At 30.9% G+C, this 25,317-nt stretch overlaps 1 protein-coding gene across 13 annotated transcripts in view; it reads left to right on the top strand.

Moving 5' to 3' along the window:
* The window catches only part of LOC114333162 (long-chain-fatty-acid--CoA ligase 6), a 176,428-nt gene that overhangs the window by 85,773 nt on the left and 65,338 nt on the right, over nucleotides 1–25,317 (top strand). Inside the window, exon 1 of one of the 13 annotated variants that reach the window (XM_028283002.2) lies at nucleotides 13,608–13,769. The exons of 9 other annotated variants lie outside the window; for them this stretch is intronic. The gene's annotated coding sequence lies outside the window, so the exon portion shown is untranslated. Of the gene's footprint in view, nucleotides 1–13,607; nucleotides 13,770–18,648; nucleotides 18,767–25,317 lie in introns of those variants that run through there. 3 more of the 13 variants (XM_050659764.1, XM_028283004.2, XM_050659765.1) reach the window with 3 other exon arrangements.

Genomic DNA, 25,317 nt, shown 5'->3' with positions numbered 1-25,317 from the left:
TGTCTCATATGGTCAATGGACCTCTAAATTTGAAAAAACCGCGGAGTGCCATTTATATGGGTGCCTTTTTGAGAAAAGGGTGAATTAGTCCCTAGGCACAGGGTGAATTAGGGTGAGTTCTATGCACTTTTGGTACAAACACGTCTACAGGAAAACTGTTCCAGGTTAAATTTACTATCTAAATATAACATGTTCAAGTCAAAAATATTTTTTTACAAAAATATATTCAAAGGAAAACCAAGAAAAAAACACGAAAGATAGTAATTTTGTTTTTTGCCTCATAACTTTTTTCCACAGGGATATAGGTATAGGCGTTGCTTCAGCGAAAAATAACTTGCATTCTTTCTCTTTTTAATAAAGTTTTCTAATAGTCTCTAGGATATATAGTTTCCGAAATAGGATTTTTCAAAGTTCGCCACTCACAGCAGTTTTTTGCCATTTTCCCCATTATTTCGCAAACATTGTTCTGTAACTTTTTTCTACGCATTTCTAGGTATATGCAATGGTACATTTAGTAAAAAAAGAAGTCAATTATTTTTAAAATGGCCTACTAACTGTATAAGACTATACGCCTCTTTTTAAGCAAATTATGTTTTTTCAAAGTTTTATACTTTTAATGATTTTTGATATTTTTAATGATTATTTTTTTAATTTCTCATTCTGCCTTTTTTTTCTTGTGTATTTAGGTATATACATTGTGGAATAAAAAAAGCTTATTTTCTTTACTTTAAAATGGTGTATTGCAAAAAATTCTAGGACTATTTTTAAACCAGATATCCGTAGGATATCCAAGGGTATCCGTAATTTGAGAAGAATTTTAAAATTTTATAACTTTTTTATAAAGACCATTTTATAAAGAATTTTTTTTTTCATAAAGTTAATAATAAAAATTATTTTCCATATGGTTCCAACTTAGTGGGGCCTATTGCATGTGTATATGTCACATTTTGAAAAAGCATAACTTGTTTAAAAACAGTCCTAGAATTTTTTGCAATACATCATTTTAAAGTAAAGAAAATAAGCTTTCTTTTTGATTGTACAATGTAGGTATATACAATGTAGGTAAGTTATAATGAGAAATTTAAAAATAATCATAAAATATATCAAAAATCATTAAAAGTATAAAATTTTGAATATCCATATCTTGCTTAAAAAATAGTCGTACAGCCTTCTACAATAGACTATTTTAAAGGTAATTGACTTTTCTTCCTAATAAATGTGACATTGCATATACCTAAAGCGACGTAAAAAAAAGTTACAGAACAATGTTTGAGAAGTAACAAGGAAAATGGGCCAAAATCGCTGTGAGTGACGAACTTTGAAAAATCATATTTTGGAAACTATAAATCATAGAGACTTCTACCAGACGCCATTTTAAATATGAAGGATGGAAGTTTTGTTTCTGTGAAACAATGCCCATACCTATATCCCCGTGTAAAAAAGTTATGGGGCAAAAAACAAAATTGCTATCTTTCATGTTTCAAAATATGACATATCGATAGTAAATTTAACCTGAAACAATTTTCCTGTAGACGTGTTTGCACCATAAGTGCATAGAACTCACCCTAATTCGCCCTGTGCCAAGGGACTAATTCACCCCTTTCTAAAAAACGCACCCTTTAAATGGTAGCACTCCGCGGGTTTTTTTTATATACAGAGGTCCATTGACTATATGAAACAATAAAACCCCGTTATCGATGTAGTTCCTTTCTAAAATACATAGTCAATAGCCTATTAAGATATTTATGTTCATGAGTTAATCGGTGTTTTTATTTAAAAAAAATTGTACAGCTCTTACAAGAAAAGAGATATTTGGATAATTCAAAAAGGAATATCTCCTAGATAATACAAAAGGAGTATACATATAACAAAATCAGCCCTCCAATTTTTCCACAGAATTTTTTACAGTTTTGAGAAAATACAACGCTTCCATTCACCTCCGTATAATGCCATCTAAGCAAAAATGTTTTGTTACCGAAATAATAATAAACGACACCAAAACATGTACCTACAAACTGATGCAATAATCTTGAAAATCGGAGCACAAATAATAAAGTTATAAATTGTCAAACTTAATCAAACATTTTGGGTGGCGGAATTGTGTGCCGGTGAGTGTAGTTTTGTATTTTTTTAATAAGTAGCTACTGCTACATTCCAGTTAAAATGAATATTTATTATTGTTTTATTTTTGAGAAATACAATGTGACTGGTCTATAATAGCTCTAATTTGTTTAGGAGTTTATGATAAACATGAATAATGGATTAACGTCCGATATCTCGTGAAACTAACTATGGCATGGTTCCAGTGGGTCACGTGAAATCAGTCACAGGGAATTATCCAAGGTTTTTGACGCCGCCAATGAACCGAGCATTGTTGATTTTTTTGTAATTTTCGTCAAGAACAATATATTAAAATATCACTAACGTGCGAAAAATAGTTTAACAGAAACGAAAATAAGCCAGATATAAAATCAATATACTAATTTAATCTGTCTAAAATGGAGACTAGACAAAAAAGTAAAAAGCAATCCACATACAGTGAGCACGTAAAGGTTGGAATGAATTCATTTTCTCGAGAATGGACGATTTGGGAAAAAATCCCGAAACAGGTCAATTTTTATTTATTTTTTTTTATTTTTAAATTTCGACTTTTTCGCATATATATCATACTAGTGACGTCACCCATCTGGGCGTGATGATGTCATCGATGATTTTTTTAAATGGAAATAGGGGTCGTATGGTAGCTCATTTGAAAGGTAATTTAATTCTCTATTCAGTAATATAAACATCTACATAACTATTTATACAGGGTGTCTAATTTTTTTTTAAATTAAATTTATTGACATAAAAAGAAGAATGCGTGTAATTTATTTAGTCCAAAATAAATTTTACTGCTCTTAGAAAACAGAAAAAAATGTTTATCTGAAAAATAATCATTGCTTTTCCCTTAAATTAAATGTTCAAACTGTCAAGAGGAAGGTGAGTGTCGGCTTTAATATTGAATTTAAGCAAAAAACGATATTTATTTGTTAAATAAACATTATTTCCTGTTTTCTGATAGCAGTAAAATGTATTTTGAGTTAAATAAATTACACACATTCTTCTTTTTATGTCAATAAATTTAATTAAAAAAAATATTTTTTGGACACCCTGTATAAATAATTATGTTAATGTTTATATTACTGAATAGAGAATTGAATTACCTTTCAAATAAGCTATCACACAACCCCAATTCTCATTTAAAAAAATTATAGATGACGTCATTACGCCCAGATGGGTGACGTCACTAGTATGACACATATGTCAAAAAGTCGCAATTTAAAAATAAAAATTGACCTGTTTCAGGATTTGTTTTCAAAATCGTCCATTCTCGAGAAAATGAATTTATTCCAACCTTTACGTGCTCACTGTATAAAAAAAAGAATGTGTGTGTACTTTGTACGCACGTAAGAAGTTATACTTCTATTATATGATTATATGATTATAAACGAAATTAATATACTTTTTATTTATATTTTATTTAAATATTAAATTAATTTATACTTACTACTTCTCAAATATTTTTATTAAAACAGTGCCAAAAATTAAAATAATAAAAAAATAAAACACACACAAGTACATTAAAAATGCCACAAATGATTTCTGAACATTAATTGTCGGAATTTTTTTTAACTAAATACGTATTTTCTGAAAATAAAATTATATAATAAATATACTTACAATCATAAAATGTATAAAAAAAAATAAAAAAAATAAAAGTTTCTATTGGGATTCGAACCAACTTACCAAGCGGCTGGTATTTGCGTTGTATTCGGATTCACTCGCATTAAAACTTCGCCATAGAGACAGTTTGTCATTATGTGCGAAGATCGTCTAACTAAACAGATTAACCTTTTGACATTTTTAACTTATGTAAATCAAATTATTTTGATTTTGAATTGAAATGATTTAGAATTGAAAAAATACAACAAAACATAGAGTAAGAAAACAATATATTAGGTGAATATTATTTAAATAAAAGTATTACATACTACTTATGTATTTTGGTAGGTTCAAGGTAGGAGCCCGTATAACGACTAATAAATTTCGCAATCACTTGCGTCGTGCAAAGTGGCTATGTTCAAATATCATAACAAAATTTGATCAACTATTTATAAAACACTTACCAGTGAAAGATTCTTTAGCTTTGAATAAGCGAGATCTGCGGCACTCATACTAGTCACAGTTTGATGAGCTTTCACATTGGCATGCAACAAACATCTCTTCTATGTAAATAAGTCCAAAAATATAATATGAAAACTATTTAAAAAGGCAGTATAACCATTAACTAACTTTTTGTTTGTTGTTTCTCTTCCTACAAATTTTAAAACGCAACAAGCATACATTATAACCAAACCACAGTCCCACGGCTGTGCCACATCTGCCATATTGGATAATTTTTGTCATGTCATTTGAACATCCAATCAGAACAAAGTTATAATGCGCATGCGCCCGGTCGCTAGGTTTTCCCATATAAAATTTCACCGTCATTACGCCCGTAAAGAAGTATAACTTCAATAACAGACAAAATACCTAACCTAATAGACGAGAGAAGAAAAGTGACACTGTTATTTTTGCGGGCTCGAAGGTTTACAATCTACGATAAAAAAAATTAATGTATTTTTTGGCAAAATTTCATGAATTAGACTTCAAATTGCTTCCGCTACAACTCTCAACGATCTCCCTACACTCTAGTGTTTGCAGTTCTTGTTGACTAAAAGCTAGGAGTACTGTATCGTCCGCATATCGCAAATTATTGATGACTTCACCGTTCACAAGTATTCCTTCTTGTTTTTCAGAAAGTGCTTTTCTGAAAATTCTTTCGGAGTAAATGTTGAAAAGCAGGGTTGACAAGAGGCATCCCTGCCGTACTCCTCTTTTATTATTAAGAGCCTGTGATTCCACACCATCTACTAAAACTGATGTTGTTTGACTCCAATTATTCGAACATCTCTGCCGTCCAAGCCTGTCTTTTAGAGCTTCGATCAATATAGAGTGCTTAACACGATCGAATGCCTTTGGAAGTCAATAAACCAACAGTATATGTCTACAGATATATCTCGACATCTTTGAGAAAGTACGTTCATTCCAAACAGTGAGTCTCTCGTTCCAAGGCCGTTACGGAAACCAAACTGTGTGTCATCCAGGTATTCCTCGCATATATTGTAGATACGATCATGTATTACCTTCAGAAAAATTTTCAATAAATGGTTTAAAAAACTGATAGTTCTATAATCAGCACAGATTTTTGCTGTTGTCTTCTATAAGACAAGAGCTATAAACATTGAATTAGACCAACCATTAGGAAGTTGTCCGCTGGTATAAATGGTATTGAAAAATGAAGTTATAGCCTCTAAAACATTGCTACAATTTATAAGTTTGTATCTTATTTCAGTTGGAATTTCATCAGGACCAGTCGCTCTGCCATCTTTTGATGATTGTATGGCTTTTATTACCTCAGAGCGTGTTATTTGGGGTCCGTCGCAGTTAGTAATATCGGGAAGTGAACGACTCCTATCGTCTTCGAATAGTTTCGTAACGTAATTTTCCCATTCTTTAAGTTTGTCCTCTACTTCAAATATTACTTTACCATGTTCATCTTGTAGCAATGAAGTTTGTTTCTTATTGAAGATACCAGCCGCTTCTTTCACTTTTTTGTACATGTTAAACGTGTCGTATCTGTTTTCAAGTTCTTCAATGTCATGACACTATTTGGCTAGATGTTGACTCTTTGCTTCTCGTATTTTACGTCGAATTTCTTTTTGTATGCTGTTATAAAGTGTTTCGTTGTTGATATAACTATATTGAATAATAAAATCAAATTTTATCAAAAAAAAAATAAATGTCTTTCTATGTTAGCCTACGAATTTTTCAGTCCAACGATTATGTAATTCTCCATCAATCAAACAGTAAATTTTAACAAACCACCCACTGAAGTCTCTTAAACGTAACCGTCACATAAATCTTTTTGTTCGTTTAAAAATAATAATTCATTCATTGAACAGATCATGTACACTGATGGCGAGCACGCTGTAAAAATAAGCTCTTTAAAATCAGCGCAACAAAACGATCGCGTGAGTTCTAAAGAAGAATATTACAATTAGGTAAAAAAAGCCATAAACTTTACATTTAAACCTATTTTAAGGCGAGCGACCCCAAGTTCTACCAATCGATTTTAACGCTCACTTATTTAAGAGTTTTTTTCGGAACAACACTGTTATGTTCCTTAATTTATTATTCTAAATGGGAAATAAGCCACAATTATTTAACTTAAAAAAATGATTTTATTGACGTTTCGACTTTCACCTCGGACGTCGTTTCATGTTTTGAGATGCACGCAGTATAATCCACATTGACTACCTTCAAAAGAGTAAAACAATCAATGGCGAATATTATACCAACTTATTGGGTCGCTTCAATGAGGAATTGAAAATAACGACCGCATTTAGACAGGAAAAATTTCTTTTCCACCAGGATAATCCAAAGGTGCACCACATGTGCAATTTCCATGGAAAATGTATGAATTAGACTACTAATTACTCCCTCATCCACCTCATTACCCAGATCTAGCCCCGAGTGACTATTTCTTGTGCCCAAATTCGAAGAAATGGCTGGGCGGAAATAGATTTGACTCTAATGACTAGGGAGCGGATTTTATGCTTAATGCATATTGCATGCATATTTCGCATATTTGAGAACTTTACTAAATTTTGCATATTTTTAAAGACAAATGCATATTTTGTGCCTATTTAAAAAGATTTAAGTCCAAAAAAAATTTAAATGTTTTTATTCGACACAAAATATTTCCCCGCACAGGCTGTGTCGTATCTATTAATTCGAGAACTACCTGAAGAGAGACGGCTCATTCACTGCCTTTTAATTTTTTCTTAGTTTACTTTTATTATTTTTAGTAGGTACCTATAATTCTGGTGATTCTTTTAAATACCATATTGCTAAGAGAATTTACACCTTTAACCATAGTTTTACGATTTTCTAATGGAAATTGAAATATTCATGCTTTAGATCAGATCCCGTCTTTAAACGGCTTTAAAACTTTGGAGGACATATGCGAAATTTTTAATGGAAATTTTTAAATTGATTTTTGTGCAGAATTTTCGGCTTTAACAAGGTATTTTAAATACGCCCCAATTACTTCTGTTGATGTTGAAAGGAGTTTTTCAAGTTATAAAAATATTCTATCTGATCAAAGAAAATGTTTCCTCGTAAAAAATTTGGAAAAACACATTGTAGTGAATTATAATTAAAGATATATATATATATATATATATATATATATATATATATATATATATATATATATATATATATATATATGTTACACTTGAAGTTTCCGCGGGAGCTATATGTGCTTTCTGTTGTTTTCCGGGTTTGACTCCGCGTTGAATAATTTTGGTTTTGATAAAAACCATTATTTTGACGACGTTTCGGCAAGATCTCACTTGCCATTGTCAAGTCAGGTAGTTCCGCTTCTCGCTGCTGCTTGAAGTAAACTAGCAGTAAAACAGTTTACTTCAAGCAGCAGCGAGAAGCGGAACTACCTGACTTGACAATGGCAAGTGAGATCTTGCCGAAACGTCGTCAAAATAATGGTTTTTATCAAAACCAAAATTATTCAACGCGGAGTCAAACCCGGAAAACAACAGAAAGCATATATATATATATATATATATATATATATATATATATATATATATATATATATATATATATATATATATATATATATATATATCTAGTGATATTGTCTTATTTTAAATAATTGGTATCAGTTTTTGTAAAAAATGTGAATAAATTAAATATATAAAAAATAATGATTTTATTTGAAAAATAATAAATACGATTGCCGCCCCCCCCCCTATAAAAGATCCCCTAGAATAGAATAGAGAAGAAAATTTGTGGTCTCTCGAAATGCGCATTTTGTTGATGTTTGTGCATATCTTGCGCATATTTCGTAAATTTTTTACTGCATATATATGCGCATATTTCACCAAAATTGATCGCATATAAATCCGCTACTTACTAATGACGAAATCATATTACAAACAATAACCTATTTTGATGACATCGACAAATCATATTTTTCGGAAGGAATAAAAAAATTGGAGAAACGTTTTCCTAAGTGTATAGAACTCAAAAGAGACTATTTTTGCAAAATAAAATAACTTTTTATATAAAAATCTGTGTTTCATTCAAAAAGTCAAGGACCTATTGATTCGCCCTTGTAGTTTTGCCGCCAGGGGGTACAACGGCCTCCTTTATTCAGATGGACTTACCCAAGTTTTTTTTATGTTTTTTGACCCGTAGAACACCAATTTTTTGGGTAACAGTTGATCCGGATGTCGATTAGATTGTTATAAACAAAGAACTTGAGGAATTACATAACAGCGATTTCTCGCAAATCAAAACATTTTTTTGTATTTTTGGGATCATTCTAAGCAAAAAATGTTCTTACAAGTTTTTTCGTAGGATGCATAGATTTCGAAATAAACGCGGTTGAACTTTCAAAAAATCGAAAAATTGCAATTTTTGAACCCGAATAACTTTTAAATAAAAAATAAAATAGCAATTCTGCTTACCGCATTTGAAAGTTCAAGTCAAATTTTATCGGTTTTGGTTATTTGCATTGCTAAAAATTTATTTTTTTATTGTCAAACAAAGCTATAAACTTATAGTGTTTCCCGTGCCCAATACTTGAGTTTTAATGCATTCTACGTAGAAATAGCCTCGCTTGCACTTGTACCTACTCTACATACTCGTTCGATTTTAAATGGGAGATCATTGAAAACATCACTCAAGCATTATGTGTTTATAGCTTTGTTTAACAATAAAAAAATAAATTTTTAACAATGCAAATAATTAATACCGATATAATTTGACTTAAACTTTCAAATGCGGTAAGCAGAATTGCTATTTTATTTTTTAATCAAAAGTTATTCGAGTTCAAAAATTGCAATTTTTCGATTTTTTAAAGTTCAACTGCGTTTATCTCGAAAACTATGCATCTTACGAAAAAACTTGTAAGAACATTTTTTGCTTATAATGACCCAAAAAATACAAAAAAATGTTTTGTTTTGCGAGAAATCGCTGTTATGTAATTCCTCAAGTTCTTTGCTTATAACAATCTATTCGACATCCGGATCAGCTGTTACCCAAAAAATTCGTGTTCTACGGGTCAAAATACAAAAAAAACTTGGGTAAGTCCATCTGAATAAAGGAGGCCGTTGTACCCCCTGGCGACAGGACTATTGTATGAACTGTAGCTGCAAACTGCTGGTTGGATTATGCGGCCTAAGCTCAGAAGCGCTGCAACTATGTTTCCTAATAAACAGGCGCACAAATTATCTGGGTTACTCCACACACTTGTAAATTCATTACATATGCATCAGTGCTAAACTGAGCAATGTTATACATGATTTTGGAGTATAATATATGGGGTTGATATAACTTCTTGTCGGCCATATTTCTCCTAAAATGAAATATGTTCCAAAGGATTCAAAAGACGCCTGCGTCAAGTATCATTACCCTCAGCGTCTTTCCCTAAGAGTTATAGATTCCTAAGATTATGATTACTCTTCGTTCCTTGTTTTTTTTATAATTTTTACTGTATCCTAGCTGAAACGCTCCAAGAGCAAAACATAGGTATGAACATAAACGGAGAATGAATTAACAATATACAATACGCTGATGACACGCTAATAGTAACAGATAACCTAGGAAATTTACAGTATTTGCTGGAAAACGTAAACACTCATACCAACAAGTATAAATAAAACTGAACATCAAAAGACTAAATTTATTATTGTAACAAAGGAGCTATACAGCAATGTGAATTTAACCGTAAATAATAAGCAAGTTGAAAGAGTTACGTCCTACAAATATTTAGGGGTTTGGTTCACCGATACTAATGACTAGACAAGAGAAATTAAGAGGCGAATAGAAATAGCGAGACAATCATTTAGCAAAATGAAAAAGTTTTTATCTTGCTGGGACATAAATCTGAAATTAGGAACGACAATGTTAAGATTCTATGTTTTCTTCGTTCTGATGTTCAGCATGGAAGCTTGGACACTAAAAAAGATAAACATCAAAAACATTGAGGCATTCGAGATGTGGTGCTACAGGAGAATGTGGAAAATATCAAGGACAGAGTGAGTAACAAATCAAGATGTTTTGCTGAAGTTGGGTTAGGAATGCGAAGTCAAAAAAACTGTAGGTACCTAAAAAACGAGAAAATTGGAATATCTATGCCACTAAGGCCTGCTAAGGCTCATAATCCAAGGAAAAATCTCGGGAAAGAGAAATGTGGGACGTATGAGGATTTCCTGGTTGCGAAATTGCCAGATTTTTAGACAAGACAAAAGAAAATCTAAGTTATTAGCGAGTCTCCAAGATTTGGGAAGCAATGACAGGATCTTTGTGAGATGCCATAACAACGGTATCATCTGTATATATTGCAATTGTTATATTTTTGCCAGTGGAAAGATCAGAAAAGTATAGATAATCGGACCAAGTACACTCCCCTCAGGCACGTCAGACCTTATTGGGTGTAGGGTTGTGGTTTACTCTTCATACCTTACTTGAAAGTGTCTATTTTAAAGGTAGGATTTAAGGATAAAGAAATAATTGTTGTTTGGTAAGCTTTTTTTTATTTTTACAACCTCCCACAGACCTATTACCGTACTAGGCCTGGATCCCGCGTACAAAAAAAGTTTATTAATAGCAAGCTGAAAATTTGTTAATAGCTTAATGGTGTCTAGTTGGACAAACTTTGATGTATGGGAAGACTGGAACAGGGGTAGTTTTAATTGTGGAACGTAATTTTGATTGTTAGTGCGTTCTTAGTAAAATATTCCAAAACCTCTAAATTTTAAAGAACCGCTTTTGTATTGACATGAAATTTGGCATACACATAGTCAACAAGTCAAAGAAAAAAAGTGATATTATGCCGATGTGTGCTTTTGCCCTAGGGGTGAGTTTCACCCCCTTTTGGGGGTGAAAAATATATGTTCGAAATAAGTCCGGAAATGGATAAAATGACTAATTCTAAGCAACTTAAGTTCTATAAAGTTTTTTCACCAAGTTAATACTTTTGCGAATGAATATGTTATTTTTTTTTACAAAATAACCACGCTTTCAGACGGTTTTTCGCAAATAACTAAAAAAGTATTTGGTCGAAAACAGATTCGTATTAAAAATATAGCACGTAAAAAAGTGAAAAACATGGTGTATATATTAGGTCACTATACCTAGTAGAAGCAGAGTTATAGCTAATGAAAAATAGGTTCATATTCGTCAAATTCCAAATCGAATATTTTAACGTGCCATAACCAAAAAACGAAGCACTTTTTTCGGCAAAACTCATTTTAACTTCTTTAAAGTGTTTAAAAAATGATTATTTTTGTTTTAAAAAAAAAATTTTTAGCATCAAAAGTAAACAACTTACGCTCAAAATAAAATTGGTCCCTTTTTTGGTAAGAAATCGGGAAAATCACCCCCTAATTAGCATTTCAACTAAACTTAATTGTTACCACTTCGCAAGTTTTTTACTCGCGTATGTATTGATCATATGATCTGTAAGTGTCATCGGTTCAAAGTCCTTATTTTTGAAAGAGCTGTAGTTAAAATGGTTTGAACGAGTCACTTATCACGAGTGTATGCAAATTTAGATACACCGAATCTTAACCAATTTTTATCCTACAGAAAAACAAAAAAATAAAAAATATTCAGAAAAGTAAAGCCGACTTTTTTTATTGTTTAAAATTTTTGGTATTAAACAAATTTTAAGTGATTTTGAAAAAAAAAAATAAAAATTTTTCAAAATAAAAATTTTTAAAAATTTTACTTTAAAACTAATTTTTTTCAAAAATAGGCACTTTGAATCGATGAAACTTACAGATCATAATAAACACAACATAAGTAAAGTAACTTGTGAAGCGGTAATGATTAATTTCATTTAAGTTGCTAATTGGGGGTGATCTTCCTGATTTTTTTGCCAAAACAAAAGGGACCAACTTTATTTTGAGCGTAACTTGCTTACATTTGATACTAGAATTTTTTTTATAAAAACATAAATAAAGTTTTTTTTAAACACTTTAAAAAGTTGTAATGTGTTTTCCCCAAGAATGCTTCATGATTTGGATATTTTACATTGAATTATTCTATTTGGAATTTTTCGAATATGAACCTATTTTTCATTAGCTATAACTCTGCTTTTGCTAGGTATAGAGACCTAATATATACACCGTTTTTTTTTTTTCACTTTTTATAGGCTATAGTTTGGTAAGAATATTTTTTTCGACAAAATGCATACGTTTTGAGTTATTTGCGAAAAACCGTCTAAAAAGGTGATTATTTTGTTGAAAAATGAACATATTCACTTGCAAATAATTCGAAAAGTATTGATTTGGTAAAAAAACTCTATAGAACAAAAGTTGCTTAAAATTACTCAGTTTATCCATTTCGGGACTTATCTTGGACATATATTTTTTCACCCCCGAGGTAGGGTGAAAGTCAACCCCAGGGCAAAAGCACACATCGGCACCATATCACTTTTTTTCTTTGACATGTTAGCTATGCGTATGCGAAATTTCATGTCAATCCAAGCAGTTCTTTAAAATTTACAGCAAAAACCGTGAAAGAATGTACTATGTGGAACTTGTCATCGTGACAAGTTTATGATTGTGAAAACTAGCAAGTTGTTTTTAAGTTTATTCAATAGCAAACTTTATATAATATATGAAAAAATGTTTGTTCGACAAATATTTGGGCATTTTAATAATTCCGACACGTAGAACATGTCAAATGACAGGCATTGTATATAGCAGTCTGCTTTTTGCATGAGAGTTTAATTAAAGAGTAACAAATCAATTGGAAGTTCTGTCCGACAAAATACATGAGACGTTTTCGTAGTCTGACGTTCCAAACTTGTAACCTGTTCCACAATTAATACTTCCCCTGTTCCAGTGTTCCCATACATCAAAGTTTGTCCGACTAGACACCGATTAACAAATTTTCAGCTTGCTATTAATCAACTTTTTTTTGGTACGCGGGATCCAGGCCTGTACTCTCTGGTATGGCAAAGTTACTAGAGAAATTAATTGTAGAGAAAATAGAACCAATTCTGAAAGCAAATCAATACAATCATCAATTTGAATTTATAGCGAAACATGCCCCCATCGCAAAAGTCCACCGAGTTATAAAAAAATATATATAAATCCTTTGAAGACCCACGTATTTGACGTAAGATTTTTTGTCACGTCTATATATTGTTTTGTTTTCTATGTATATGTATAGTTGTTTGAATGTCAAAAATGCAAGGGATATATCACAAACACATGACGAATTCGCACTATTACTTAGAAAATCACTTGATACATTTAAAAATGTCAATCTAGCACGAGACTGCACTCTAGTACTAAGTACTAGCAGCATTATAAATACGAATATAAATAAATTGATTCAGTCAATTTGGCTAAAACGTTTTTGAAGAGTGTGGGCACAAACAAGCATTTCGAAATAATTTTGTAGTTGGATGCGTTCAGTTGAAAGTTAAACGTCGCGACGGGATTCGACGTCATAATAGGACGTCTCAGTGACAAATTGTTATCAAAAACTCTCTAGGGACCTTTTCAAGTGAATATGTGTGACAAATTCTGTGTTGTTTAGAGTTTTCATGACAATATATTAATTGCATATTTAATTTTCTGTTCGTAAGTTTACACAACCTTTTATTTATAAGTTTAATAAATCAAGAGGTGTTGAGTGTGACTTATTTATTTATTTATTTATTTAATATGCTCTACATGCCTTGTAGCCCTATATCTTCCTGAAACTTTTATTGCCATCTTTTTCTTGGTCTACCTCGCCTCCTTGTCCCAACTGGTCTTCTTAGCAGTACCATCTTTGGCATTGTTGCTCTATCCATTCTCTCGAGATTACCTGCTCACCTGATTCTTTGTGCCTTTGGGTATCTTGTTATACTTGGTTCGTTGTAGACCATCCTTAATTCTTGATTGGTTCGTCTTTGCCAACCGTCTTCTGTATTTTCCCCCGAATAGTACACAACCCTGTTTGACTCCACTTTCTACGGCTATTTCTTCTGTAACTTCACCTGAGTATTCCAGTTTGGATTTTTATCCTTCGTAAAAGAGTTTAATAAAGAGTATGATTTTCAATGGCGTCTCAATATTAGGATTTTCCACATTTACACGGTCAAAGGCATTTTCAAAGTCGATAAAACAACTATTCTAAAAATCTATATCTTTATTCCATTCATGTTTGTTCCAAGATAATTCTAAGGATGCAAATGTGGTGAATGGTGGAGCATTTGGCACGGAAGCCTGCCTGATTGCTTCTCAATTTTTTATCTAGTTCTGGGTTCAATCTTTCCAATGTGATTTTGTTTAAGGGGAAAGGAACAAAATGCAAAATTTTGACGCCTGACAAAAATTTTCAATTTATTTTAAATGGAATCATTTTTCTCAAATCCTGAGAAAACTAATAAGTATTTTTGAAAACTTTAAACGCAGAATGAAAGATTACTTTATTACCGAGGGCCGAAAGTCCCTTGGAATGAATAAAAAGTTTCTTTTGAATGAAATATTTGAAATTAAAAATCACACTACATTTTCTCTTAGTTTTTCACCCCTGTAACTTATTAAAATAAACATTATAGAAGTTTTCAGGGACTTTCGGCCCTCGGTAATAACGTAATCGTTCATTCTGCGTTTAAATTTTTTAAAAATACTTATTAGTTTTCTTAGGATTAAAAAAAATGAATCCCATTTAAATAGCATTGAAGCCGAAAGTTCGTACCCATCCCCTTAACACTCTGGATGTGACGCTTAGTAGTGTTATTGCACGCTAATTATTGAATCTACTCAGCTGTCTTTTTTGGAATATTTTTATTATAAATCCCTCCTTCTACTCCTTTGGTAATTCTTCGTCAGTCCATATTTTGTTCAAAAGTTTATCTAACATTTTTATTGATTGCTCAGTATCTGCTTTTACTAGGTCAATGGGTATATTGTCGATTCGTGCGGCTTTGCAATTTTTTATAAATTTTAGTGTGTTTCCAATTTCTTCCCTTGTAATTTCTCCAATATTCACTTCTACTCTCGTGATTCTACTTCGTCTTCTATGACTTGCGTTATTTTCATGTTTAACATACTTTTCTTCGACGTATTCCTTCCATTTTTGTGTTATTTCTTGCTCATTTTTTATTCTGTTTCCTTATTTATCCATTAATTATTGGAAATTTTTGTTATTTTCCTGTGTTAAGTTTCATAATATTGTATATAATGTGCGTAAGTCGTTTTCTTTCACTGCTCTCTCTGATATATTAGCATCTTATTGATATAGTTTTTTTTATATTTTCTGGCTTGTTTTTTACTTCTACGTTTTTTGCCTTGTGTTTAATTTCAAATGCCCTCTCTACTTCCGATCTTTCATTTTGTAAGATTTTTCCTTTCTTCTGTCAGTTGTAGAGTATCTTTAGTTGTCCATTTTTATTTCTCTTCCTTCCTCTGTCTTCCTCTCTTCTTTTCCCCTCTGGTAGGTATGCAACTGCTTGTCTCTTTATCCTATTTCGCTTAGTCCAACAATACCTAACTTATACTGATCAATATATTGGCTTACTTTATTCAATTTTCCATTATCGTAAAGGATTCTTATAGGCTATTGATTATGTTCAAAATAACAGAGCTAAAAGGAAATACAACGTTAACGGGATTTTATTGTCTCATATAGCCAATGGACCTCTAAATTTAAAAAAACCGCGGAGTGCTACCATTTAAATGGGTGCGTTTTTGAGAAAGGGGTGAATTAGTCCCTAGGCACAGGCTCAATTAGGGTGAGTTCTATGCACTTTGGGTACAAGGACGTCTACAGGAAAATTGTTCCAGGTTAAATTTACTATCGAAATATTACAATTTGAAGTCAAGAATATTTTTATTTACAAAAATATATTCAAAAGAAAAGCAAAAAACAATACGAAATAAAGCAATTTTGTTTTTTACCCCATAACTTTTTTCCACGAAGATATAGGTATAGACATTGTTTCATCAAAAAATAACTTACATCCTTTCTCTTTAAAGTGACGTTTAGTAGAAGTCTCTAGGATTTATACTTTCCGAAATAGAATTTTTCAAAATTCGCCGCTCACAGCATTTTCGGGCCATTTCCCCCATTATTTCGCAAACATTGTTCGGTAACTTTTTTTTACGCATTTTTAGGTATATGCAATGGTACATTTATTAGAAATAGGAGTCAATTATCTTTAAAATGGTGTATTCTATAAGGTTACTTGACTATTTTGAAGCAATTTATGCTTTTTCAAGGTTCTTCTCATTATGACTTTTTTTCTTGTACATTTAGGTATATACATTGTATAATAGAAAACAGCATATTTTCTTTGCTTTAAAATGGTGTATTCCAAAAAAATCTAGGACTATTTTTAAGCAAGATATCCGTAGGATATCCAAGAGTATCCGTAATTTGAAAAAATTTTAAAATTTTTTAATTTTTTTTTTCAACTAGAAGAATGTAATTGCATATTATAACATAATTTTTAATTCCAAATAATTTTTCTCAATGACTCTTTTCGATATTGTGAAATATAAAGGTACTTTACTTCTGAGCGAAATTCATATTTATTAACATACCTCGTACACTATTGATAAAATTTTATGTCTGATGATTGCATTTTTTTCATAAAATCAATACTAAAAAAGTTTTCCATATGGTTCCAACTTAGTGGGACCTATTGCATGTGTATATGTCACACTTTGAAAAAGCATATCTTGTTTAAAAATAGTCCTAGAATTGTTTACAGTACGCCATTTTAAAGTAAAGAAAATGAGCTTTACTTTTTTTACACAATGTATATACCCAAATATACAATAAAAAAAGTTATAATGAGAAATTTAAAAATAATCGTAACATATATAAAAAAGCATTAAAAGTATAAAATTTTGAAAAACCATATCTTGCTTAAATATAGCCATACGGCCTTTTACGATATAATATTTTAAAGATAATTGACTTCTATTTCTACTGAATATACATTACGTATACCTAGACATGCGTAGAAAAAAGTTACAGAAAATATCCCAAAATCGCTGTGAGTGGCGAAATTTGAAAAATCATATTTTGGAAATTGTAAACCATAGGGACTTCTACTAAACGCCATTTTAAAGAGGGAGGATGGAAGTTTTTTTCTGTGAAGCAATGCCTATACCTATATCCCCGTGGAAAAAAGTTATGGGGCAAAAAACAAAATTGCTATCTTTCACGTTTTTTTCTTGCTGTTCTTTTGGATATATTTTTGTAATAAAACATGTTTTTGACTTTAAAATGTGATATTTCGATAGTAAATTTAATCTGGAACAATTTTTCTGTAGATGTGTTTGCACTAAATGTGCATATAACTCACCCTAATTCGCCCAGTGCCTAGGGACTAATTCACCCCTTTCTCAAAAACGCACCCCTGTAAATGGTAGCACTCCGCGATTTTTTCATATTTAGAGGTTTGTTGACTACACGAAACAATAAAACCCTGTTAACGTTGCATTGTAGTTCTTTTCTAAAATACATAATCAATAGCCTATTACTACGAATATGTCCTTTTTTGTGTTTATTGCGGGTATTTCTCAAAAATATGTGATAGAGGATAGAGCAGAAGGTACTGGGTTTTTTCTGTTGTAGTGGGAAGACTAATTTCAGCGCTTTCTTCCACAGTTTTTGGCTTAAAGTTGTGTTAATTGTTTGTTCGTTGTACCCATCGTTTACGGCTGTTTGCTTAATGATATTCAATTGTATCTCGAAGTTATTTTTTGGCATGGGAATTTCTGTTAATTCCTGTAACATGCTAGGGTAAGCTGCTAATTTATGTTGTGTAGGATGGGATGATGAATTGTGTATAGTTGTGTCAGTATGGGTAGGTTTATGAAATACGGAGAACTCATGTTTGTTTTGCCGTCTGCAAATATTTAAATCTAGACAATTTATAGAATTCTGTTCTGTTTCTATTGTAAATTCAATATTACTATGGAGTGAATTAATGTATGATAAAAATTGGCGAAGTTGCCTGTTAGTTCCTGTGTAAAGCATACTAATATATCATCCAAGTGTCTCCACCAATATAAGAACTGTTTGAATAAGGGGTGTTTCGAAATCGTTGTTTCTAAATGGTCCATAAAATATATGATAGAAATGAGCTTAGAGGATCGCCCATGAAAGTCATGCACAGTTATTTGATTATGTTTGATTATTAAATTCAAAGTTTTATGCAAAATTCAAGAATATGTAAAATTTCAGATATAGAATCCAATAATATACATTATATGAATATTCGATCTTTAGCTAACCCAGCTTTGATCATCATCCAAACTATTTATATAGTCGATTTAGCTCTTATTTATATTTTAGTATCGCTTAGTATCCCTAATTGATAAAAACTTAATGAAAATATTATTTTTTTAAGCGATGCCAAGTGCCAAATTATTTATTATCTGTTATATAAATTCGGTGAACTTGAATTTCAGCCAAAAATTCGGTGACAACTAGTGAGTCAAGTCCTCTTGAAATGTGCTCGTGTGTGTTTACTATACTTATAGTGCTACTGCTATCTAAGATAGATTTTTTTTAATTACGGAAGTCCATGCTTCTAGTGCGCGTAAGTGTGAGTTGGTGGGCAGCTTTTTGATAAGTATTACGATTGGTGTTCAGAGTTTTTTTATTTATAGAGTCCCCTCTTTTAATGTTATACAACTGTTGTGAAGGGCAATTACTTTTTTAACAAATTTGAATTACATTCAGTAAAATTGAATTGCTTATGAATAAAATAATAAGTTAAAATTTTCAAGATTTTATTACCTTCCTATAGAATAGATGTTTCGTTGATAAAGAATGTTTCCCAAGTGAATTGTTTCAATTTGCTGTTATTTATAGATGGTTGGGAACGTATTAGAACTACATAGTTAATTATTTTTGGCATAATGGTTATTAAGAAGTTGTTTCTTGAGGTCTTCATCTTTAAGATCCGTCTCCCAATCGGAGGTTGGCAATCATCATGACTATTTTGACCTTCGAAGCAGCTGCTCTGAACAGTTGCCTTGAGCTTCAACCAAACCATTCTCTCAGGTTCTTCAACCAGGAATAGCGTCTCCTTCCTACGCTTCTCCTACTCTCTATTATAAGTCTCAATGATGAGATCTCTGATGATGAGTCTCTATTATAAGTCTCAATGAATTATAAGTCTCATGATGTTACATCTTTCGCCTCTCATCACATGTCCGAGATATTGCAATTTCTTTTCTTTTATTGTGTTTTCAATTTCCCTCTTTCTGCCTATTCTCCTTAACACTTCTATATTCGTGACTCTATCTATAGACCAATAAGGATCTGTTTTTAGGTGGATGTGAGAGGTGGCATTCGGATTTTTGCGGATAAAGTTGGTGATAACTTCGTTAATAATAATTGACTTATGCTCCTTCTCAAATTAAAAATTTCGAAAAATTTCGTTTTTTGTACTGTCTTTGCTTATAACTTTAAAACGATTCATTTTGGAACAAAGTCGTATAGAAATAAAACAAAGATAATTAAATTTCCTATCAGATACGATTAGTTAAAAATGTCTTAATTTAACATCCTTGCTGCAAAATAGCAATAAATATAAAATAAGGGGGCAAAACAAGCCTGTCCTTATTCAATGTTTTTCCATCACTTAGGTTACACTTGGAACCTTCCTAATTCGCTTAGAAAATTTTTGTAATGTGCTAAACCCGTCCACCAAATTTCATTAAAATTAACTTACTAGATTTTGCATAATAATTTTGCAATCTAAACTTTTTTTTTAAATTAAAATTTTTTAAAATCTTGCACAACAAAAACTAGAACATACAAAGATTTGTCAATTTTTTTTACATATAAAGAAGCACTCCACCTATCTAATGCACTTTACAGAATTGAAATCGGATTATTTAAGCAGCCTCAGCAATGTTTTAAAGTTATAAACAGTTTTTTGGCTTATAAACAATTTAGTGCTGTGTCCAGGAGGGACACAGCACTAAATTGTTTTATTTAGATGGACTTACTCAAGTTTTTTAATGTATTTTGACCCGTAGAACACGAATTTTTTGCCTACTAGTTGATCCGAATGTCTATAAGATTCTTATAAACAAAGAACCTGAGGAATTACATAACATCGATTTTTCGGAAAATAAAACATTTTTTTTGTATTTCTTGGGTAATTTTAAGCAAAAAATGTTCTTACAAGTTTTTTCGTAGGATGCATAGTTTTCGAGATAAACGCGGTGGAACTTTCAAAAAATCGAAAAACTGAAATATTTGAACGAGAATAACTTTTGATTAAAAAATAAAATAGCAATTCTGCTGACAGCATTTGAAAGTTTAAATCAAATTATAACGCTTTTAATTATTTGCATTGCTAAAAATTATTTCTTTTTATTATTAAACAAAGCTATTTGTTTATAAGCCAAAAAATTGTTTATAATTTTAAAACATTGCTGAGGCCCCTTAAATAATCCGATTTTAATTCTGTAAAGTGTATTAGATAGGTAGAGCACCTCTTTATATGTAAAAAAAATTAGTCAACTTCTAAATGGTCTACTTTTTGTTCAGAAAGATTTTAAATAATTTGCTTTAAAAACATTTACATTGCAAATTTATTATGCAAAATCTATTACGTCGATTTTAATGAAATTTGGTAGACCGTTTAAGTAAGTTATAAGAATTTTCTAAGCGAATTACTAAGGTTCTAAGTGCCACCAAAGTGGTTAAGAAACATTGAATAACAACAGGCGTATTTTGCCCCCTTATTTTGTATTTATTGCTATATTGCAGAAAAGGTAATACCTTAAGACATTTTTGACCAGTCGTTTATCACACAAAATTCAATTATCTTTATTTTATTTCCCTGCGACTTTGTTCCAAAATGAATCGTTTTAAAGTTATAAGCAAAGAAAGCAGAAAAAAATCGATGTTTTTCGAAATTTTTTAAAATATTTTAATTTTTTTATTAATGTTCCGGGCATATTTGACAAGGGGCATAAGTCAATTATTATTACTGAAGGTGTCACCTAACTTTATCTGCAAAAATCCGAATGCCACCTCTCACATCAAAAAATACACGTTTTTTTACAGATTCGTCCTGGTCTACTACTCATGATATCCTTAACACTCTTTTAAATTTGAAACACTTGAAACGCATTAAATCGATTTATTGCATTTCGATTTAATGTCCATGATTCTGCTTCATAGTAAAGCACACCGTGTACATAACTTAATCTTAGTCTGAGGGCCAATGTCAAACTTTTGCTGCATAAAATCTTTTTCATTTTCACGTTGGCACGTGCTTTTTCAATTATCACTCTTATTTCTGCAGTATAATCGTTATTTTCTGTGATTACCGTTTCCAAGTAAGTATATTTTTTTATTTTCTATATCTGCTGGCCGCCTACCGTTAATATGTCGTTTGCATTGTTGTCCTTGCTAATTTTCATAAATTTGTTTTTTTATGTTAAGGAGTCCCTATTGTCCACTATATCTTAATATTTTGTTCATTACTCTTTCTAAATCTTCCAAGTTGTCGGCTGTTATGACTCTAACGTCTGTATACGTAATGTTATTAATTAAACTTCCATTCACTTTTAAGCCGACTATCTCGTTTACCAAAGCTTCTTGTATGATTTCTTCAGAATAAGCATTAAACAATAACGGCGACAGTATGCAACCTTGCCTGACCTCTCCCCTTATCTCCATTTCTTCTGACACTTCTCTTCCAATTTTTAAATTTGATCGTTGGCTGTAGTATAAATTTGATATCAATGTTACATCCCTCATATTAGACCAGGACTAATCTGTAGAAAAACGCGTATTTTTGGATGTGAGAGGTGGTATTCGGATTTTTGCAGATAAAGTTAGATGACAACTTCAATAACAATAATTGACTTATGCTCCTTCTCAAATATGCCCGGAACATTAATAAAAAAATTAGAATATTTAAAAATTTCGAAAAACATCGATTTTTTTCTGCTTTCTTTGCTTATAACTTTAAAACGGTTCGTTTTGGAACAAAGTCGTACAGAAATAAAATAAAGATAATTGAATTTTGTATGATATACGACGGGTCAAAAATGTCTTAAGGTATTACCTTTTCTGCAATATAGCAATAAATACAAAATAAGGGGGCAAAATACGCCTGTTGTTATTCAATGTTTTTTAACCACTTTGGTGGTACTTAGAAACTTAGTAATTCGCTTAGAAAATTCTTATATCTTACTTGAATGGTCCACCAAATTTCATTAAAATCGACCTAATAGATTTTGCATAATAAATTTGCAATGTAAATGTTTTTAAAAAAGTTCAAATTTTTTAAAATCTTTCTGAACAAAAAGTAGACCATTTAGAAGTTGGCTAATTTTTTTACATATAAAGAGGGGCTCTACCTATCTAATACACTTTACAGAATTAAAATCGGATTATTTAAGGAGCCTCAGCAACGTTTTAAAATTACAAACAATTTTTTGGCTTATAAAGAAATGGCTTTGTTTAATAATAAAAAAATTAATTTTTAGCAATGCAAATAATTAAAATCGGTATAATTTGACTTAAACTTTTAAATGCTGTCAGCAGAATTGCTATTTTATTTTTTAATCAAAAGTTATTCTCGTTCAAAAATTGCAATTTTTCGATTTTTTGAATGTTTCACCGCGTTTATCTCGAAAACTATTGTCCTAGATTTTAACAATATTTCAGATAATTTCAAATATCTTAAAATTATTCCACTGTAATATATTTAAATATATTAGTAAACAATCAAGCATGCCGAATGTTTAAGTAGTCTTGTAAACAAAACTTACACATGTAGGTATTAGTGCAAGATTGCATTTCTGTATATTATTATTGAAATAATAATCTTGACATACATATACGAAAGTATTACAAACATAGGTAATCAATAAGTATTCATACACAGAAATATTTAGGGCAGTCTAACAGTCTAATATTGGGGTTACTGTAGAGAGTGCCACCTCGACTAAGGACGTTCATTCCATCGTCAACTGGGTACTATTAACGAGTATTAAATGTACCTATAATAATAAAGTATTAATGGGAAATATAGTATCTTCCAGTTAATCACCCCATCGTTAGGGTAGCAAAAACGCGTTACCACCATACTATGCATCCTAGGAAAAAACTTGTAAGAACATTTTTTGCTTAGAATTACCCAAGAAATACAAAAAAAATGTTTTATTTTGCGAAAAATCGATGTTATGTAATTCCTCAAGTTCTTTGTTTATAACAATCTTATCGACATCCGGATCAACTGTTACCCAAAAAATTCGTGTTCTACGGGTCAAAATAGATAAAAAACTTGGGTAAGTCCATCTAAATAAAGGAGCCCGTAGCACCCCATTCTGGACACAGTACTAATTTGTTTATAAGCCAAAAAAATTGTTTATAACTTTAAAACATTGCTGAGGCTGCTTAAATAATCCGATTTCAATTCTGTAAAGTGCATTAGATAGGTGGAGTGCTTCTTTGTATAATTGACAAATCTTTGTATGTTCTAGTTTTTGTTGTGCAAGATTTTAAAAAATTTTAATTTAAAAAAAAAATTTTAGATGGCAAAATTATTATGCAAAATCTAGTAAGTCAATTTTAATGAAATTTGGTGGACGGTTTTAGCACACTACAAAAATTTTCTAAGCGAATTAGGAAGGTTCCATGTGTAACCTAAGTGATGGAAATACATTGAATAAGGACAGGCTTGTTTTGCCCCGTTATTTTATATTTATTGCTATTTTGCAGCAAGGGTGTTAAATTGAGACATTTTTAACCAATCGTATCTGATAGAAAATTTAATTATCTTTGTTTTATTCCTATACGACTTTGTTCGAAAATAAATCGTTTTAAAGTTATAAGCAAAGAAAGTAAAAGAAAAAAAAACGAAAATTTTTTGATATTTTTAAATATTTTATTTTTTTTATTAATGTTCTGGGCATATTTGATAAGGAGCATAAGTCAATTATTATTAACGAAGTTATCACCTAACTTTATCCGCAAAAATCCGAATGCACCTCTCACATCCACCTAAAAACAGATCCTTCCTGGTCTATATCCAGATTCTTGTTTTTGAGTACTTCTGAAAGTCGGTCATGTTTTACCTTATCGAATGCTTTGTTGTAGTCTATAAAGCATACATAAAGATCTCGGTTAACATCCAAGCATCTTTGGGTTAGCAGATTAAAAGAAAATAGTGCCTTTCTTGTGTCCACTCCAGTCCTAAATCCAAACTGGGTATCACTAATATCCATCTTCAGCTTAGCGTATACTCTATGTATTATGGATGATTTTTAGCAGAGTTTTTAAGGTATGTGACATTAGATTGATCGTTAGATAATCACTACATTCTTTAGCATTTACTTTCTTTGGTAAACATATTAGAGAGTTATCAAGTAACTCTATGAGAATACGGTAACGTTATAAATAACATGTAAAGTATACAGTAAAATAGCGTTACCGTATTCTCCTAGGGTTACTTGATAACTCTCTATTAATGTTGATGTTTCGCGTGGAATGATTCCTGTGGAATAGATTGTGATAAATAGTTTAGACTAAAATATCTATATTTTTGTTCATTGATGTCAAAGATTTGTAAAAGATCTATAGTTTTTTTTCATTATTGCTTTTCATTCATTCATGCTATCTGTATTTTTCAATATCGCGGATTTTTTACGCTTTGCTGGAAGTAGTCATTTTTTCAATCCATCTTCATTTTGAAGTTAATTTTTATTGTATTTTATGACCAATAAAGAATTATTTGAAATATTGTACATCCAAAAATTAATTATTATTGTTCTGAAGCTATTTCTTTGTGACATTTATGTAATTTATTATTCTAAATTGGAACTAATCACAATTTAACTTAAAAAATGATTTTATTGAGGTTTCGACTTCCAACTCGGACGTCCTTATCAAAATAAGTAATAAGTAATATTTTGTATTTTGATAACGATGTCCGACTTGGAAGTCGAAACGTCAATAAATTCTTTTTTTAAGTTAAATTGGGCTTATTTCCCATTTAGAATAATAAATTACAAAAATTAATTATTGTTTTCCCACTCTTAGTATTTAAATATTCAGTATTCTGACCTGGATATTGTGTATGAAAAAGGGAGTTACGGAGTTTTATAAAATAATTTTTATTCATTTTCCAGATTGCTTTTATTTAAA

Source organism: Diabrotica virgifera, chromosome 8 (assembly GCF_917563875.1).
Source record: "Diabrotica virgifera virgifera chromosome 8, PGI_DIABVI_V3a".
Taxonomy (NCBI): Eukaryota; Metazoa; Arthropoda; class Insecta; order Coleoptera; family Chrysomelidae; genus Diabrotica; species Diabrotica virgifera.
This window is presented reverse-complemented; position numbering and strand designations above follow the sequence as displayed.